Below are 21,669 nucleotides of genomic sequence, written 5' to 3'. Positions count from 1 at the left end.
GCATTAGTTCCACCCCAGCAGGGAAGAGAAATCAGGTGATAAATATTTAGCAATGACTACAAAAGCAGTTTGCATGTACTGCATTATCAGTGGATGAGCACGAAGGACCGATAGATATACTGCATTATTGGTGCATAATAAAATGTACACATGCAGCAATTCACTAACGAATACACAGTCTTCTAAAACTTCAGTGGAAGGGATGTATGGGTCGAATAGAAAACGGAGCAGCTCCTAACAGTTCGCAGTTAAAGTGTGCAACAACAGCTACCACAACTGCCCAAATATGTATACATTCACAACAAAGCTCCCGTCACTTCCGAAGTTGCCAGGGCGCTTTACCGATCGAAAGCGCTCCTTCACCCAAATGAGGGGACAGTGAGGAGGTTCTAGCAGGGGATAATACGATACGGATTTTAAATTAAAATTAATTTGTTTGGCGCGGTAGCTGCAGGGAGCTGGCACCGGGGGGATTTCACTTTGATTTATGATCCCCCCCATTTCTACAAAGTGTCATTGCAGGCGGCAGTCTCTCTACGTGACTATTGCCCATTGCACGCTATATTTTATATTTAACCTACACAATTCTCTTGATCTCCGTTTAACCTCTTTGTTTCCTAGCATAATGTGCATAAAAATACATAAAAGCATACAAACATTGTGGTGAATTGACGCAGAACTTACCAATAGTGGACATAGTTATTGGCGTGTGAAAAAGGAAGGCATCATTTTAAAATAGTTTATTGGGCCTCCGCAACATATGTATTTCCCTGCTAATGCACTTTAGTGAGAGCAGAAATGTAGCATTCATGTGTCATGCACAAGTCCTGTAAAAGTGTGCCTGTGCGGTTTAAAAGCTTTTACGTTTCTGGTGTTCCCTGCTGATGCACTTTGTGAGAGCAGAAATGTAGCATTCATATGTCATGCACAAGTCCTGTAAAAGTGTGCATGTGCGGTTTAAAAGTATTTAAGTTCCTGGTGCTTCATACAGGTGGTAGGACACAGGAACCCTGTGTTTCGGTGGGGTTATGCCATGTAGATAGGGTCTGGGATCGTTCGGATTGCTGAACAGTTTGGAGGGGAGTGTAAAGGCCACGTGATTCTACGCTCAGTCCCTTCCTGGGCCGCCACGTGCTCTTGGTGTGAGGTGCTGCTTCCTCTAAGTGTGAGCTGTGCATGGCATGGAGTGAAGCAATGTAAGAGCATTGCGAGACGTGTGATTCATGCACCGCGTGGCATTGGTGAATAACCCTTCTCGGTTTGATCTTCTAGAACATATAGCATAGAATAGATTGTCACACGTGACCGTACTATGTCTAGGATCACTTTGGCACTGGACTGGTTGGAATCTTTTTAAAGGTCTGATGACCACGCAAGTTATTTTGGGACAGCGGATGTGCTGACGAATGTCCTCCCAGGGGATGGTCATGTTTCGGCAGTTTATGGTGTGCATGCGGCGGGCTTCTTTTATTTGACCTCGGTAGCCGTCTCAGTAAGCCTTGGCTGGTGCACACTAGTTTACGCGAGTCCCGCGGGATAATAAATGGGCAAGCACCATTTATACATTAATTCTAAGTGGGTATTTATTTTATATGCTATGGTAGTTGTTGTACTTGCTGACTTTCTATTCTGCTGTGCCACAATATCACCTTTAAAAAGTCCCGGTAGGTGGGGCCTTTAATCCGATACTAAAGGTGCTGATATTTGAGGTCAACAAGTGGAGCGTGACCAGTCAGCACCCACAACAGGCCCAGCGATGTCATGAAGCGTCAAACTTCACAAGTGCGACACGAGGTCATAATTCGAAATTAAGAGTACCCCCAAAGTAAACATAATTTACCAAACGGGTATTTTGAGTGGCCTTGAGTAATCCCCTCAGGGAAGGGACTGGTATCATTGTTTATAATGTCACGCATGTTTGCCACGGGGATTGAAAATCTTTCCCTGGCTTGTACGCTGAGCCACACATCTGTGATACAGCCTTCATCGGTATGATGGAGAGTGAGATATGAAACATTAAACCATCTCAGCGTTTTTGCACTTCCCTTTCAATAAAATCTATCTGTTGTGAAGTTCAACTATGCGAAGTAACTTCAAGCAATAAAACTTAATAGATCTGGTGGGTGGACACGTGGAAATATATTTTAAAGGGGGATTAATCCTGCAAGCATAAATCCAAATGTGTCTAACTCACACATGTAATCCTAAAAGGCACTGCAGTATGATGCAGTAAACCACATCACTTCAGGATTGTCCATTCGGATGTTTTGACATATTAATGCAATATCATTCAACTAAACGGGCAGCATTCGGACATAAGCACTCTATCCTCAAAGTATATTTTGCCTTATTTTAGTCCGGGTCCAATGCCACTGAAAGCATCTCAACATCCACCAGGTAACCATTTTGACGCAAAGGTGTCTTCATGTGTAAAGCGAAGTGTATATGACAATTCAGGCTAGCTTATGTGTCTTCTTTACTGACTACGCCACACATCTGCTGTAGTTTTAATTAAACAGTTCCATCCATCGTTAGGTGGGAGCGAGTTTATGTATACATTGAGAAGGCATCCATTTGTAGGAGCGAGCTCTGGTGGTACACACATGGCCGAGTGTGCGGTAGGTGACATGGGGCGCACAGTGATTGATACGTTATGTAACGGATTATTAGCTAATATATCTGGTTGTACTAGCAGTGCACAGACAGGCTCAGATAAAGTTGGAATTATGGCATATTAAAACTGCCGTTTAGGGGCGCCAGTCGAAACCGCCCCCGAACTTGTTTTCAGCAAGGAAGCAATACATGCCCGACAAGGCTTCGTGATGAGCAACTGTAATAGCTCACTGTCGCCACCTTCTGGCTACCTGGCTATCAGCCCCTTACAGAGAAGGAATTTGTTTTATGCACATATATTCAAATATGATAGTAAAGATTCTGAACACCAAGTGCTCTAGCAGGCGGCACAGCCCCTTCCTGGCTCCCACTATAAAAATCAATTATGCAATGCATGGTCGACAAGCACGTCCTCCTGAATGAGGCAGTCCTTCATTGGCTCGAGGTCAACTTTTGTTAATTTAATTCATTATGCGTTTTTTATGTAACACGGACGCTACCCGAAGGCGGAGCTCTTCACAATAAGTACAAGAAATGACGGGGAATAATAGTACAAAAGCAGACGTTAAGTTTCATGAGATGAAGTGACAATTGTGAAGCAAACAAAATACATGAGGTAGCAAACAGTGCATTGCAGAAGGGATAAGTGTGCAGGTTGCAAGAGGGACAAAGTACATTGGAGGTAAAATACTGCAATATGTGCTAGACACTCAGGCCTAGAACAGACGTAATGTAGGTGATGGTGGCACTTGGGCAAGCAGCAAGGGCGGACAATGGTTACAAGGGAAAATACAGTATAATTAGAGGTGAAATACTGCACTACAACAGAGAACTGGGAATGACATTTGACGGCTACGGGCATCTGCTGGTGCATGCTCTAACCAATCTCGAATAACGATCTTGCAGTGAGGCCTGGACAGTCACTGTCAGGATTATTACAGCACTGGACATGTCTTTCACAAGCCAACCACTTTGCTGGACAAATATCACTGGTTTGCCATTATCAGCAGATACAATAATGCTAATAGTCACCTACCGATCCCCCGTATAATATGTCCGGACAAAAACAACTAACCGCCATGGAATCTCTGTAGAGGTGTGGCTTTTGTGACTAAGGGCGTGGCCTAAGAACCGTATCTAAGCAATCCCCATCAGAGGTGCTGTAATACATCCCGAATGTGATGTGCGGGGATAAGTAACACCACTAGGTAAACAAATACATGCGGTAGCCAACAGTGCATTACAGAAGGGAAAAGTGGCAAGGGGCAGGTTACAAGCGAAACAAAGTACAATTGGAGGCGAAATACCGTGGCACAGGTTCCACAGGGACTTAAGAGAGGCTTCCCTGATGGTGCCCTAATTACACGTGCCACGCCATCTGCGGGCTATAGATTGTTGCCTTGTAAGAATGCCCTTAGGTTGGGTACACTTGTCTGGAGTGGGGGTGAACATATCCCTCCTGGATGTACAAGTGGTACGAAAAAAGCAAAGTGAAGTAGCTAGGTGGGTGGGGGGCTCTGTCATCGACGGGGGCCTCCTCTAGAGCTGTGGCGGAGTCACAGGGCGATCTGGAAGCAGATGGACAGTAGGGGTACCTCTGCGGCAGAAGGATACGAAGGATACAGTATAAATACCTCTGCCTGGCACAGTAAGGGTGCCTGAGCCAAGAACCTGGAGCCGAGGGGGTTCCAGGAAACAGTGTTGGCGCCCCGTTAGTCCTTTGGGCGGTCGGGGGGCCTGAACCGACCGGGGGTGTGCCTCATCGCTCCGCCCTGACAGGGGGGGCGGGAGTAGAACGAAATAAAGTGATAATTTACTGCACCGTCAGAGCATCGACTCGCCGTGCAAGATGGCTCCTTAGGCATGCGGGTCAGCGAGGGGCTGCCGCATTGGATCGCCTGTAAGATGACCCACCTTATTAGCTACTTGTTGTGCGAAATAAACCTGCACCACTGCTTTCCCACAAATATGTCTCATGAGTTTCCTTGATATGTAAGTGTTAACGTGCGCAGTGTGGAGCGAGCGCTGGCGGTGTGGGCACTATGCCGCTGGCCGCGCGACACGAAGGGGAGCATGGGCGAGACAGCGTCTTAGTACCACACGACGCGCGAGAGGAGCTTTCAGCGCATCAACCCCCCTCCTCTTTAACGGCCAATGGGAGGGCGCTCCTAGGCGGGGGGGCGTTCCCGGTGGGTTTTTATAGCAGGCCCAGCACGTTGCTCGGTCTTTCCTGCCGCGTCTGTGCCTCGGGCTGCTCTGCGCTGTTCCCACCCTAACCCTGACCCAGCGGCAGAGCGGAGGGCGAAAGTTGTGAACTTTTAATGGTCATGTGTTGTGTTGCAGGCGGAGTCACAGGGCGATCTGGAAGCAGATGGACAGTAGGGGTACCTCTGCGGCAGAAGGATACGAAGGATACAGTATAAATACCTCTGCCTGGCACAGTAAGGGTGCCTGAGCCAAGAACCTGGAGCCGAGGGGGTTCCAGGAAACAGCTTTGGCGCCCCGTTAGTCCTTCGGGCGGTCGGGGGGCCTGAACCGACCGGGGGTGTGCCTCATCACTCCGCCCTGACAGGGGGGGGCGGGAGTAGAACGAAATAAAGTGATAATTTACTGCACCGTCAGAGCATCGACTCGCCGTGCAAGATGGCTCCTTAGGCATGCGGGTCAGCGAGGGGCTGCCGCATTGGATCGCCTGTAAGATGACCCACCTTATTAGCTACTTGTTGCGCGAAATAAACCTGCACCACTGCTTTCCCACAAATATGTCTCATGAGTTTCCTTGATATGTAAGTGTTAACGTGCGCAGTGTGGAGCGAGCGCTGGCGGTGTGGGCACTATGAGAATGCACTGCTCAACTGCACAACGCTGCTCTCATTTGAGAGCAGTGTTGTGATTGGGCGGGGAGAAGAGAAGCAGGGAGGCGGCATCCCCGGCAGCACCAGGTAAATTATTTTAATGTTTTTTAATATATTATTTCCTCCAAACCCCAACTCCCCATCCCCCCTCCCTCACTGCCCCACCAAGTGTTTTAACAGTAGCTGTCGCTGGTACCACTCGAGGCAAACTAAATCTTCCTTTTAAAGTTAAAAGCCAGCAGCAGTTAAGGAAGAGCTGCAGCTGTGGGCCCCACACTATAAAACGTTATTTAGCAAAATGAGCCATTTCAATGCGTTGTAGACAAATACAGCAATGAACACTGGTACACAGCTAATGGCAGAAAAACAAGAAAACCTGAACGTGAATTTTGTCTGGAGTGGCACTTTCAGGTAGTCTTGTTTTTCTGCCATCAGCTGTGTACCAGTGTTCAGCACTGTATTTGTTTACAAATAATTGAAATGGCTCTTTATGCTAAACAACGTTTTAGAGTGCGGGGCCCACGGCTGCAGTTCTTCCTCCACTGCTGCTGGCTTTTAACTTTAAAGCAAGATTTATTTTTCCACAAAAGTGAAAAGCCTGCAGTAGTAGAGGAAGAACTGCAGCCGTGGGCCCACCAATATACACATTATTTAGCATAAAGAGTAATTTCAAGGGTTTGTAGACAAATACAGCGCTGAACAATGGTACACTAAAAACACTAGTACAAGCAAGCATCATTTTTCAAGGTCATTACATACCGGGACTGCGAGACCGCATTTTTAGTTTTAAAGAATCTGCGAGGGATGTCTGCTGCAGGATTACTGGTTGGTTCCGTCATCAGATGATTATTAATTCATGTTGTAGCTGCAGTATGCATTCGACGGGTCGCGGACGAAAACACTGCTCAGTGGTCGCACTATTGCCACACACTTGCCGATTTGCCAAGGAGGGGGCCAGGCTAATATATTTTGCAAGTGTTCATTGGTAGTGCACTAGGCTAGTGCGCTACCAATGAACGTTTGCACTCATGAGAGTGTAAAAGCATAATTGCAGTATTAAATCGAAGATTACATCAACTTTATCAATACGATCAACAGTTCTCAATAAAGTAATCAAATGACACAAAAAGAAAAGAAAGTCCACTTAAATCCTCATATATAATAGGACATTCAGATTTTAATTCTTGGAGATTGTTGAGACAATTCACAAAATCCAAATGGTGTGCTTTACATCAGCATCAAAGTTGAGTCTTTAAAAAATCCCAATTCATTTCGGGCTGACAATAGTGCCCTTCATCAGGGAAATCTGAGAGAAACAGTATTTCAAACATTATAAGAAATATGTTCAATTACTATTGTTTTAAAAGCTCAAGAGAAGGCGTGGAAGTCACAAGACAAAATTAAACTAAACGTCACAAACCAGAGAAAAGAATATGTGAATAAGAGTCCCAATACCACTGCGATGCTAGACAAGTAACAGTATCCAAGTGCCAACAGTCAAAAGTAAAGGGAAGGGCTAATCAAAGAAAAGTTTGAGCTGAAGTGCAGGGTAAGAGTGCATAGACAAGTGAGGAGAATGATGCACGTGTCACGAAGAGAAAGAGAACCCCGAAGTGGCCAAGTAGGTTCTAAAAGTGGCCTTTTCAGAAATGTACTTAAAAATCGAACTTCACCATGAGTTAGGATTTTAAATTGGTATTCCAGGGACACCAAACATGAGCTGGTTATCTCTTCCAATTTGGAAATTATACTTTTAAAATGTAATAAGGTAACACCTTTGTTAGAATATTAGAGTGAAATATACATAAAAAGAGAAAGGCTCTCTTTCCTTCAGTACAGTCCTGTTTTAATTTCTATACAAAGTTTCTATAGGAAATTAAGGACAGATTCCAAGGGATCCTTCGTTCAATTCTTCAATATGGAATAAAAAAAGTCTGTAATGAAAAGTAAGGGTGGCCGGAATTCACTTCGTGAAATGCCGCAGAGTTATAGACATTCTGCAAGATTCTGCAGAATTTCACCAACGGGCTGGTAGCATGAGCAGAGCTAAAAATCAGCAAGAATGGCATCATATGTTGCGCAAGAGAACATGGGCATTCAAGTTGATATTGCTGGCTCTACTCAAGCAGCAGCAAATCTACTCAAATGGCAGCCCTCTGACCATGACAGCTGGCAACTGCCCGCATTACAAAATCACGAAAGGGGACGCCAAATCTTGCTCACGCTCACCTGTTAGCATATTCTGAAGCTTCGCAGGAGAAAAATTCCACCACACAGTTATTGGTGACATTTCTGGCCAGAACTTTGCATTAAAGAGTAACGCGGAGTGGCCAGAACTTTGCTGATTGCAAGGGTGGAACAGAATATTTTGCCAACCCCTAATTAAAAGTCCCTTCTACCGACACTTTATTATATAAAGATAGAAAAAGAGGACTACAATGAAGGCAAGGTACCCTTCAATAAACACCCATTTAACTCTATGAAAAAGAATATGGGATGCCAAGGGATTCTTTATTAATAAAGGATCCCTTGCCATCCACTTCAAAAACACAGAATGGAAAATGCCAGGCCATGGCAGCCCTAATGATAAGTGCCTGTGAGGTAAGGAAGGGTGGGGGATGAGTAGCAGCAGACAAGGTAAAGAGGTAAGGGTGGGAGGGAGGAACGAGAGGGGACTGTGAGCAGGAGAAATGAAGAGCATGATACTTGGGATAGACGGATGGGCAGGACGGAGGAACAATGAAATGGAGGTGTGGAGACAAGAAATGAAAAATAAAACAAAAGGGGAAATGGGAATGGCAGGTGAGGCCAAGCATGATTCTGCAGAGTTAAAATATTCCTCATGCACTTCACTGGAAAACATTACATTAGAGGCGTAAACCTTAACAGCCAGTACCATCAGGTGAGCGAGAATTACTTTTCTGGGCAGCTCAATTGCAGAAACGGGCTGGTGGAAAACAGTTAAAGGTTTAAAGAGGCAGACGTAAAGCACACTATCAATGTATGAGAGACCATAGGTCTGCTTGGCAGCTGTGCTGTAAAAATGAAGGCCTAAAAGTGACATATATAAAGATAATAGCAAGAAAAACCCTGTTTTAGAGCAGTGATTTACAGTACAGTATTATGGCGATGATCTGCAGAGTAGCATGTATTGCATGACTTGTGGTATTTGGAGTATGCTGGATGGTTTGCACAGCATGTGCAGAAAGTGCATGAGGGTGTACTGTGTGTGGCTGAAGGTGTTGAGAGCATTGCTGGGGTTTGACAAGTGCAACTAAAGGTGTGCATTTTATAGCCTTGATAGCACCCCAATGCTGAAGGACTAACAGATTGGATTCAAGCTGTGCCAAGACTGGTTGAGAGGATTTTTATGGTACCACCACTAAGCATGCTCCTTAATATTGATCGAGGCTCCTAAGAATACTAGGATGACTTTAGCTTTGTAGCCTACCCCCAAAAATTCTTAGGGGCTTATTTGCAAGCCCAGTGTGCCAGCAGAACGTCACTATTTTTGACGCTCGGACAGAGCATACTGCAAACCCATATCAGCGAGGCCATGTAAGGCCACCCTGCATGGCTTTTCATGCCCTCCTAGATATGGTGTAAGGCAACGCAGCCCAAGTCGCTGCATTGCCTCACAGTGCCTCTGGGAGTTGTGCCCTGGTCATTGGGGTGGGGGTTCACACTGAACGCCCGTGGTTTTTGACACATTCCCAGATTGACTACATCGTGTAAATCTGGGACTTCATCAAATCCTTGCACCTCTCCAGGAGTGGCGTAGCAGTTGTTTTTGTGAAGGAAGGTGTACCTTTCTGCAAAAAAATAATCTGATTTGAATGCAGGCGCCCTTGTGCCGTGGTGTAAGCAGGGCCGGCTCAGGGCCGGCTCTAGGTGGCCCTGGGCAAGGAGCGTAGGTAGGGGGCCCGGAAGAGGTGGTCCGGGCGGGGCGGAGCGCGCAGGCCAGTAAAGAGGGGAGGGGGTCAGGGTGTTTAGTAGTGGAACAGAGCCGGAGGCCGCCAAATCCCTGCCAGGGGCCACCACGCAAATATGTATCCATCCTCAGAGGATTAATATATTAAGGATATATATTGGCGTGGTGGCCCCTGGGGTTTGGTGGCCCTGTGCAGGTGCACAGCTTGCACATGCCTAGAGCCGGCCCTGGTGTAAGGGTGCCTGCTTTGGCACTGGGCAGCCATTTGCGCACCAGCGCATTGAAAAGGGACAGGAATGCACCTTATCTCATAGATACGGTGCATTACTGTCCTTTTCTTTTGACGCAGGGCAGCGCAGCAAACTGACATGCAGGTCTGCCGTGAGATTAAAGACATCATTAGAATTACTTTAACCCCTCCCCTGCTGGTGACGGAACCACTCCGTCATCAGCCGCGGCCGCGCTTTGCTGATGACGGAGCGGTTCCGTCACAGCCCGCTCGGCGCGGATTCCGCACTTGCGCTGAGCGTTCCATTGAGCAGGCGGGGCCGTGACGGAACCGCTCCGTCATGAGCACAGTGCGACCGCAGCTGGTGACGGAGCGGTTCCGTCACCAGCATGGGTGCGCCGTGCGGCCCCCGGCCCACTTAGCTAGGGGTTAAAACCTATCCAATATGTGTTGATGCTGTTACCTAGCCCTGCTCGTATTACAAACCTTTCCACCAAGTTTCAACAAATTTCCCTAACGTAAATATTCTAAAATTCCTGTAACTTGTGCCTTAATTTCCACCTACATTTAACATATGTAAGAGGCCCACTGTGCTTTGAAACAAGCAACGTTGACTTTTTTTCCTCTATTTCCTTTGGACAGAACTTGACACCTCCACATTTCTTCCTAGTTAACCGACCTGTATTTATGTTTCTTTTAGTAACTGGGCCCTACGATCAGTGAACAGAATATACCCACTTCATGGAGAAACAACTGAGACCATATGGCATAGAGCCCATGGAATGGGTGATGAGGGAGAGTTGTAAACAAATCTCTAAAAGAGTGACAGCAACATAAATTAGGTCTTGGCATTCCATATAGCGCCCATATACTTCATGCCAGTCTATTCACTCATTCCAAATCAGTTTTGCCCCACGCATTCAATAATTACAGGTTTCACTTAAATACTGGGCGGTCATCTTTGCTGTGTACCATCTCAAAAAAATAATATATAATAAAGAATCAGTGATGTTTGCTAATTAAGCTACTCATGTTATTTTTCTGAATATTTGACTAATTTTAGTCCATCACATTCATTCAATAATCGCGATTATTATATCAAAAAGGGATGAATGGCGCCTTCGTTTTAAAAACACCAGTGTTTTATGACAGAATAAGAACTAATCAATTGAAGGACATTTTACAAATAATTACTCTCAAGCAAAGTGGAAAATTATGATAACAAAATTATTGAATACATTTGTAGTCTTTCTTCATGGTGCACAAGAGATGGTGAAGGTTCTTACGGCAAGCTTAGTGGGCTGAGTGGCAGGTACTTCAAACAATGATAAGGGGCTCATAGGGGGTATTCCAGGAGTCTGAGGACCAGGGGTTGAGGGGCAAAGAGTTGTACAGGAGGTATGGTTGAACGGCCAATATCTTACTGAAGCGTAGATGCGTTTGAGGTTAGAAAGGCAGACTTGAGATTGCGGACATCATTTTCCATTGTGAATACAGTGGTGCATGCCCTCTTTAATCAACAATTGGGAGAATCCACTACAGTGGTTAATTTTTAAAAAGAAAACAAAAGAAGGTGCACGGAAGAAGATGAATCTAGTCCATTATGATTTCTCCAAATTCTTTATTTTTTCCAAAATTCATATTGATTCATTAAAACCGCCAACACGTTTCGATCCCAAAGCAAAACTTGTGGAACTTCATAAGGGCTTTTTTAAGTTGTAAGCTATCGCACCATGAGTATATATTTTATAATGCAATTTCTCCTTATGGCGGAAGCAAGCTCCAAAGGTTAAAACTTGACACCTTGATAAGCATCAAGACTCTCCTTCCGTGGCGCTGTGTGAGTCACCAGCTCATTTCTCCTGTTAGCACCGCCTAAAACAGAGCCAACTATGAAAGTGTGGAGAATATGTGGCGTAATGACCAGAGCTATCAACTTCAGAGCTGGAGAACCAGGTTCAAGTCTGGGCGTAGGCTCAACATCCTGTAATTCTGGGCAAATCACTTAATCTACCGGTAAATAAATGTGTCCTTTACTGGAGCTCGTGAAAAGCGCTGGTGTTGGTGATCAATTGCTGGTGCAACCACCGGCTGAAATTAAGCACTGACCAGCAACGTAAGAGCTCATTTTCACTTCACCCTCTTCATCTAAAAGTCCTTTTGTGCCCAGCACTCACGATTCGCTTCAGGGATTTCATTGACTTCTTGGAAGCCTGACTTAAAAATGTGCCAGGAAAATATATGATTTACCAGCAGAGAAGGAATCCCAGAAAGAAGCAGGGCCAAGTCCGCATGTAGAACTTGAAGAAATACTTTAATTATAAGCTATATGTATAAACAGTTGGCAAAGGATCAGAGAACAAAATGCCCTATTCACAGTCCTCCACATTAGATTCTTCAAATTCTATTCAAATTTCATTAAGAATTCTTGTAGTGCAATCCCTCCTCTATGCTGTTGTAGATTTCGAATTGCTTATTTTCCAAACTCACTATTAATGCACTGCTGTGTCATTCATAATGGTGGCCACCTAATGGCAGCTTGGCTATAAACTTCATAAAATGCATCCCCGGTGCCAGCTTCCATCCATCACTTCGATGAGCTAATCAGGCTTTTGATTAAACTTGAAGTGACAGCTTCAAAACACTATCCACAGCATCTGCTCTAATAGAGGCGGAGGGAGATAAAGAGACATTTGCAAGATAATACTTAAAGGCAGATAGAAGCAAGAACTTGAGCGCTGAGTGTCTGATTGGAAGATATGGAGCTGATTTGCCAAGACTTGAGTAAAGATGTTTGAAAAAGAACTGTGCTGCATAAAACAAAGGGGCTTATTTACAAGCCCATTGCGCCTCCGGTGCGTGACTGTTATTGATGCACCGGCAGCGCAATGGGATTCCCCATCTTTCCGAGGCCATGTAAATTCACCCTGCGTCACTTTTCATGACCGTGTTAATATGTTTCCCTGACATGCATAAATCTGCGTGAAAGGGGCGTTCCATGGGTGTTGCTGTGGGTGCTCCCACGAACATCCATGGAACTTGAAGGGATGTATGTCGTTACAACGTGATATTTTACATCGCAGTACTTTACGACGCATGTTTTACAACGCAAGTCGTTACCACGACTTGCGTTGTTGGGGGCTGGATAGTGAATAGTTTAATTTACTATTCCAACTCCAGTCCCTGTGGATAGTAGGGAAGGAGTTGGATAGTAAATTAAATTATTTACTATCCTGGAGCGCCCCCCAGTGCAATTCGTTGTTACAAACTTGCGTTGTAAAAGTTGCGTCGTAAGGGAACTGCGTTGTAACATCCGCGTTGTAAAGGATGTTCCCCAACTTGAAGCGTTCCCAGATTTACAACTTTTGTAAACCTGGGAATGCATCAGAATCCTGCGCCTCCCCGGGGGGGGAGGGGGTAAGGAGGCGCAATGAGGAAAAATACTTTTATTTCTCCTTGGTTTTTCCTCTTTCTATGCGTGCTGCATTCAGCAGAACGTATAGAAAGAGGAAAATGCCTTTGATACATGATATGAAATGTTTGTACCCGTGTCTTTTTATGATTTTAAAGAATCGAATAAAAGTGTTTTGACTGACTGCCTTTGATAATTGTGTTTTTGTGCTGGAAGGTGCTCCATCCTGTACAAAAACAAACACCCCCGCAACGCAGGCACCCTTGCAAAAGGATGCAAGTGTGTCTGTGCTGACGCACGACTGCTGCTTGTGCGCCGGCGCAGGGGAAAAGGACAGTAATGCACTCTATCTTGTAGATACGGCTCGTACTTGCCCTTTATTTTGAAGCGCAGCAGGAAGGCTCGCTGCTCTGCCGTGTATCAAAATATTGTAAATGAGGCCAAACAAATTTCGAGCGGCGTCATATTCACAACATGTCCTGTGGTATAAATGACACTGTCACCATATAGCTGTGATAGCAAGATGCAGAACAAAGAGCTATGTTCAAAGATTAGTGACGCAGGTACTCTATTGCATTTAGAGTTGGGCGGACCTTTAGTATATCAATGGCGAAGTCTACTCCATGTCCGCCGTCGAAATACACCTCGCTCCATCGGGCTGTCAGAGGTTTTGCCATTTGTCCGCCTGCCCTGCTTAGAGTAGGTAAACAAAATGAAACTTTTCACAGTCCATCACCGCCAGGTAAATCCTGGCAGTTAAAGGGCAGTGGAAACTGCCAATTGAACCCCCTACCATAGGAAACATTTCACATTGTTTTTTATATTTTCAAAAAGAAAAATCAGTGAAGTCATCCGTCAAGCATTCAATGCATTGACAGACACCACTGTGACGGTGTGTGATTTTGCATCAATATCTATGGGTTATTGGGCGGCTTCCGCCCCAAATATGCACTCCACTTTGCATTTGGGGTTTTGCACCATGGAATGCAATGTCATTTACAGCTGCTTTTTTTGGTTGCCATTGTGATTGAGATTATTGATTGTGTCTGAATGGTTGTGTGAATGATTGTGGTTGAATGGTTGAATGGTTGAATAAATGAATGGTTGAATGGTTGAATGGTTGTGGTTGAATGAACGGTTGTGGTTGTGTGAATGATTGTGCCTGAATGGTTCTAGCTGAAGCGCTGCGAGGCCTCAGGGTAGCTACGCGCTATATAAGTTTCATTTTCATTTCATTCATTTCATTTCGTGTCCCTTTAGGTCGTTTTCCACCGATGTGTCCCCCCCCCACCCCCCACGCCCCCCCTCCGCGCAAAACATTTGAAAATCTGGGCCTAGAACTGTGTTGTATGTATGTCCTCATTCAATGCCGAGGACCTCAATTCTGCCTCCACGGCGGGCTGGGTCCAGAAGCCAGCCCTGGCAATTCTGCTCGACTAGCCCGGGAGAGGATGTGGGGGTGGATGGGGTGACTACAGAGAAGAGGGTTTCACTGGTGGGTACTAGTGTAGAGCACTTTTGCACATTTGTTACAGGAGGCCAATATTGCAGCACTGCTGCAAAACCGCCCCCGGTAAGGAAAGCGCCCCCACTGGCCAAAAACCGTCCTCCACCCTTCCGGCCCACTGGAAAATCGCCCAGTACCCACTGCGGCCAGTCAGGCCCTGTCTGTCTTCCTTGTTATGTACATTAAAGAGAAATACTGTACGTGTCGATGTTGCTGGGGGTGTAAAAGTAATAAAGCACTTGCATGAATGCTCCTCTAACGATCGCAAAATAATACTTTTAAAATAACGTTTTTACAAACCTCTTTTTGCTAAGAAATATAACGGTGAAAACAAATAAACCACAAAATAAAGAACCGGGACATGTTGCACTGAATACTTTCATAATATCTGTTTCTAAAGAAACTTTACAAACAAAAACATGGACCCAATTACATGGACGTGGAAGCAATTTTAATGCACCTTTGATTCAAAGACGCTAACAGTGTGTGGAAATCTAAAGGGTGCTGATGTGTGAAAATGTAGGTTTATCTTACTGCAGCACAATGCAACTCTAAGCATCAGTAATTGCAGATTAGTTAAACATAATTACTGTAATTGTTCGACCGGATTCAATGTACAAAATCATGACAGTCTTTCCAACGTTATTGCGAAGCTGTGAAGGGTAAATGAAGATGCTCATTTGCAAAAAGATACATACATCCGCTCATGCATTATGCATTCCTGCATAGGGGCTATTATGAACCAAAGAGACCATCTAATAGAGGATTGAGGGGAAATGATTGGTAAGTTTAGTGGGGTTCCTACATCTCATATGGTGCTGCCCAGGCTGCAGACTACTGGGTAACAGTGTGTAATGACTTATCCCTTAGAGTAAGGATGACACTGCTCTCCACCCCCTTGATGGCTATTCCAGGGTATAAGCAGATATCCTGAGAACACAGCGCAAATAAAATGCACTGGAAATGGCCAAGATGTGGTTGGGCATTTGTTGGGGGTTGGGACCCAGCCCTATTCTAAGGACTCGCTGGGATAAATTTAGTCCAGGGCAGAATTTTAATTATGCCTTTCAGAAATTGGGTTTCTGATTGGCTAGGGTATGCACCTAAACCAGGCAGAACCCACCACTCTAGTCAGGGCACGTAAGTTACACACCAAAGACAACCTGTGCTCCCCTTCATGGTAGCTTGGCATGAGTAGTCAGGCGTATCCCTGAGGCAATGTGTAAAGCATTTGCATAATACAAACACAAGCCAGAAACACAATGAATACACCGCAAAAGAGACACCACACAAACTAATTTAAAAAAAGACTGTATTGTACATAACACAAGACCAAAATGACATAAACCAATGGTCACTTTGTGAACTAGGCAATAGTCAAAACATCACAATGAATGTAATACTTGTGAACAAAGCTTATACATTGCAAACATCATGAAAATCATGAATGGGCATATTATGCAGTCCCTGAAATAGTACTCGTTACCCTATCACTGCAAGGTAAAACATAATCACCCACTATGATCATAAACACATATACAGCATGTGTTGAATAAACACATAACCACCAAAACACATTAGCTGTAGCACTCTTGCACTTCTTAAGTTCAAGAACATTTTATTTGGTAGTAATAAGAGAAGGAACCAGGTGTCAAAATACAGTACAGTGGAATATTCACTTCTAATAAAGGCATGGGGTCATTTGGGGTTTAACCGAAGGGCATAATAGCTCCCACATGCCAATTACCTTTCCTATGGTAATTGGTAGAATCATAAGGTTCGGATCTTCTGTCAAGGGTTTATCCTGTCCTGCGACAACCACAGTAAACAGGTGCCCCTAAGGTATGTGCCAATGTGGAGGGGGCAACTGCAGTTCTGGGTTCCCCATGTGTCTATGTAACCAGGCAGCTGCCCACGACTGTGCAGTGCAGCTGCCAAAACTCGGCCTCCCAAAAGGGAACAAAGCCGTTGTAAATAGGTGATCTGCTCTGGCAGGCAGTTTGTCCAGAGCCTTCCGGAGCATCTCGGACCAATGCTAGTGCTGACACATCACAGGACGCACGGGGGAGCCCTCGTATGGCTCCTCACCTTCCATTTGAAGGCCCTAACAGCCAGCATCGCAGTAAGAGCCTCAGACTTGGCTCTCGGATAATATTCACTCAGACCGGCGAGCACTGTTCTCTGCATCTCTCATGTCAGACGTGGCCTCACTAGGGGGGTTCTCGGTGGCAGTGTCCTGTATGAGGGGTGGTGTCTCAGCACAGCACTGTAGCCTTTGAGGTTGCAGGTCATGGTTCTACTCGTAGGCAGGACTACACTGGGAGATTCTCTTATCGGCGATCTGTAGGCAACCAGCAACGCTCACCACAGGCATAGAGAAGTGTTCCTGGGAGCAAAGGTCGGCACTCACCATGCGCTGAAGTCAAAGGAGAGTAGGAATGCAGCGCTCACCATGCGCTGGCAAAACGGCTCCTACTGTGGTCCAAATTGGTGCCGGACTTGTTGACCACAAGAGTCCTGCAACAGCGGTGTACTGATGCAATGTTGGATGACCCTGGGGTTGCAAACAACCAAGGGGCAAACCAACATGCCATTGGAAATCACTGGGGGCACACGAGCAGGAATATAGGCAACAGGCCAGCACACAGAACCAAGTCACAGAGTGGCAATCCCTCCTGCTGCTCAGCACCCATCAAGCTGATGGCCAACACAGCAAAGCAGTTAGTTGAGTGGCAGGTCCTCCCTGTAGTATAGCAGTTCCTTCTGGCAAGTTGCAGCATGTAGAGCCAGCAGTGTCTGGTTCCAAGCTCCACATAGTGTCTAAAATCATAGGGTCAGGGCCCATGTACTCATGCTCAAATTGTCTTCGATCTAGGGGGAACAACACCCCCTATCAACATTACCCTGGCTCCAGACGTACCGTGGGGGGTAATTTAGCCCTTTTTGTGAGGTCAAGACAGAGCCTATACAAATGTTAGTGCTACCCACCTCCCTCTCTCCCAGCCCAGGTAGACCATCAGTATGCAGATGAATGCAGTTGCAACCCTGTTACAACCAACTCCTCCTGGTTCTGATTCCTTGGTCTTTTTTTGGCAATTGCGTATGAACTTTGTTGGGTAATCTATTTCTCTTAGTTTTGTGGTTGAGTCAAGTGCCTGATTTTTGTGATCTTTAGTATCTCTACAATTGCTTCATATGCATGACAACTGGCTAAAGGGGAGATTTTCCTTTAGTGGTCTGGGATTGATACAGTTAAAGGAAAGGAGACTGTTTTTTACAGTTGGTTTGTAATACCTCTTTGTTTTCAAGTTGTTGTTATCATCTGCGGAAATAGTAATATCCAGGAAATCAAGTGTCTTCTCATGAGCCGTATATGTGAATTTCAAAAACTCATCGCAGGAGTTATGACTTTCATGGAATTCTGGAAGGGTCTCTTGGGTGTCTTGCCATTTTATTAAGATGTCATCTATATACCTCTTCCAGAAGATGCTCTTGGCTATGTACGGGTTCGTCTCACTTAGGGTGTGTTTCTCCTCAAAAGTACTGCCTTTACCCAGACAGTCTCCCCTAGTGGAGGATGGCTTACCACTTGAAGAATCGAACCCTCAAGTGATGATCACACAATGATGATACTATCCACCTTACCACAAGGACTGAGAATAAATATATACTGCGTACTGTAAATGTGTGGTTGAGGGTCTCTGATACAATTCCTTGAGAATCGCGATTGCCGACATAAGTGATTCATTCCTTTTTGATCATATGATTCCAAAGCACATCGAGTCATAAGCAGAGAGAAATGCCCACTTTCTAAAAGTAAAAAGAACAATTGATGGACAGAATGCAGAACAATGCCATAAATTCACCCCAGTACAGAGATCTGGGCCTAAATCCATTGTTTCTTTGCTCCCCATGTCATTCCAGTTTGAACCCAGCCATATACAAATCAGTCTTGACTCTGCACCCAATGGGAACAGTCCAGCCCGAACTGCCAGGACAGGTCCACCCTGGAATGGAAACAAGCATCCTAGGACCGGTTTAGGGGTTTCACCCCTCATCAGCCAGGATAGCTTGACCCCAGAGAGCACGGGACCCACATCTGGGCATACCCGTTCCACTCGGGGTGACAAATGCAAAAAGAACAATTGATGGACAGAATGCAGAACAATGCCATGCATTCACCAATTCACTATTGAAACCCCGAAACCGGTCCTAGGATGCTTGTTTCCGGTCCAGGATGGACCTGGCTTGGCAGTTCGGGCTGAACTGTTCCCATGAGACACAGGGTCGAGACTGATTTGCATATGGCCACGTCTAAACTGGGATGGCATGGTGAAGAAAAGTATGATGGATTTAACCCAGATCTCTTGACTGGGGGTGAATGTTTTGATTTGTTCTGCATTCCGTCCATCAATTGTGTATCTTTTGCTTTCTCGCCCTAAGTGTGCTGGGTATGCCAAGACGCAGGTCCTGGGCCTACCTTAGGGGTGACCTATATGTAGTAAAAGGAGAGTTTAATACTTGGTAAGTAACTTTAAATGGCACGTCAATGTGACAGTAACTGTGTGTGCAGGCCCTGCAGATGCAGGCCTGAGGCAGGTTAGAAAGGCTGCTTCTGTGGGTGGCGCAAGCAGCACTGGCGGCCCCCTAGCAGCATTTAACTTACAGGCCTTGGGTATATGGGATGCCACTGTACAAGTGACTTACAAGTAAATTAAATACGCCAAACAGATGTGACCAATCATACCATGCTTAAAGGAGAGAGCACATGCACCTTAGCACTGATTAGCAGTGGTAAAGTCTCCAGAGTACGAACGCCAACTAAAAGAGGGTCAGAAAAATACAGGAGGAAGGCAAAGGGTTTGTGGATAACCCAGCAAATAGGGCCAGGTTCAATAACGCTGCAGTAACTTAAATATTTTCAGTAATTCAGCATTACTCTTTGATGCAGAGTTAACGATAATTACGTAATTACTCCTGCTCACATATTTTGAGGGGAAAATATTGGATATAATGGGACATTGTTAAACTAAGAAATAGCACTAAATGCTGAATTACTCTTTTCACATAATTCTGCATAATCTAGCAGAATTCTTAGGCAATTCCATGTCATTACACTACATAGAATTACACAAGTTACACCCACTGCTACTTCTACTCTGTAATGCGGTGATGGAAACATAGGTAAGTTTACTTCCTCAGACTGAAAATTATTAGAACTCCTTGGCGAACTTTCTTGGCGAGCCTTTATATAGACTCACCACTCATGATAAGTCTCCATAATTGCTTAAATGATGCATCATGGTGATACTTGGGGGTGGCTGGTGACACAATAAAGCAATGCATACTATCCCATGATTTGCTGTGGTGGATGGATGTAAATGGACCATGCATTTACTTTTAACAACCTGGTTGTTACTCATTAATACCTAGCCTGTTATGGCCTCTGTAATGGTATGTTGCCATGCCATTCACAGGCTGTGTGTTTCTGCGTAGATGGTGGTTCTTTTTTGTTCTCTTCCTTTTTGAGTAACTGAACAAATAATTGTGGGGAAAAATACTTCTCTTTATGCCTAGTTAGTTAATGAGATTACGCATACCCCTATATTTGGTCTGATGGCCTATCCTTCTTCTTTTAAAGTTCTACACTGAGCAGCAGAGTTCTAGATATTAAAAAGTTTAATGGTGACTCCATCCAACTTCATCGAGTGGCCGCAGTGGCAAATGGTGTCCCCGAAAAGGACACCGAGATTTGACCAGCACTTCTCTCCTACTTTAACATGCCATCACTAAATACTGGTGTATGCCACTACTAGGTGTAATGTTTACTACATGAAATGAAGGCCATTTCACATTTTACCAAACGACGCTGAAAGCAGATGGAGGGGTTTAAGTTACCTGAACTTTTAACTTCAGAGTAACATCTTTCATTAGATTCTATTCTATTGCCTATTTAGAAAAATATACCTCAGTACTTACTTCTGCAAAAACGTAGTAAAACATTATTGCATCATATCTATAATAACTTTACTTTTGAAACGCAACAGTGTCCCCTTCTCAAGTAAGTGTAAAGTATTCTACTGTGTATTTAAAACTTTAAGCTAGTACATTGTATTGAACAATAGTCAAAGTCTTTGCTTAACCTGATACTTAATTCTATCATTTTCTTTGTTCATTCATCCTAATCCTGGTAAAGACACAGGATTTTCTCTTAATCATAGTCCCACAGTGCACGAAACAAAGTGGTCTAATTTCATGTTTGCGCAACAATCCACCTGTAGTTGAGGGGTCTTTTTTGGGAGCCCCATGGCAGTCAGAGGTTTTTGACAGAGGGTTGTGCCAACAGAGCCATTTACCAATGGTAATCTGGGGCAGAACCTCAGTATTGTACCCAGAACTGAGCACCAAGTACAACCCTTAAGCACTTGGACCTCAGGGTAGAGAAGCTGGGAAGTCCGAGGTACGTCGGCTGAGATTAAAGACTACGAACTCAATAAAACAACTACCACAACTCAATTATGGCTTGTTCAGCCAGTGCTAAACGTATTCAAAAATATACTTAAAATATACATAACAAAATACTGTGCATTTATGGTTTAGAAGCAATAAATCAGAAAGTCAGCAGAAATATTACTTTTCAGTGATTTTTGGGGGAAGCAGCCAAGGCTAGTCCCAAGGAACAACCGCACGTAATGATCAGCTCAGTCAGGGGTTCGTTTAAGATACTCCCCTATTTGCAATGATATGATAGAAGTCTAACTTCCCCTTGTTCATTTGTTCAGGTTCAATTGTGCTAGTAGCTGCACAGTACCTTTTCTTTGTCGCGTTGTTCTGTTGGAGGCTATGCCTGCATAGGTCATGTTTCTCAGTGGGACTCCACTGCTTTCTGGATGTGTGCTGCAAAGACTAGCGTTCTGTTAGTAAGGACCTTCATCCCAGCCGGATTCGCTGGTATGTGGTGCCAGTGGCGTAACAAATCCTGAGAGGGCTCCCTGCAAAGTAATTGATTGGGGCCTCCCTCCACCCAGTCAGGGGCGCTCAGGCCAATTGCGGCCAGTGCATGGTGCATGACAGCGTGCACCCATTCACAAGCGTATCAAACCAATTGGACCCACTGTGTGG

The 21,669-nt window shown here is 44.9% G+C and overlaps 1 protein-coding gene across 1 annotated transcript in view; it reads right to left on the bottom strand.

Annotated features, from left to right (window-relative positions):
- DOCK3 (dedicator of cytokinesis 3) overlaps positions 1–21,669 on the bottom strand; it is a 1,414,611-nt gene that overhangs the window by 1,012,137 nt on the left and 380,805 nt on the right. The window lies entirely within an intron of this gene.

This window comes from Lissotriton vulgaris, chromosome 9 (genome assembly GCF_964263255.1).
Source record: "Lissotriton vulgaris chromosome 9, aLisVul1.2, whole genome shotgun sequence".
In the NCBI taxonomy this organism is placed as follows: Eukaryota; Metazoa; Chordata; class Amphibia; order Caudata; family Salamandridae; genus Lissotriton; species Lissotriton vulgaris.
The sequence above is the reverse complement of the archived record's forward strand: the minus strand, read 5'-3'. Positions and strand labels throughout refer to the sequence as shown.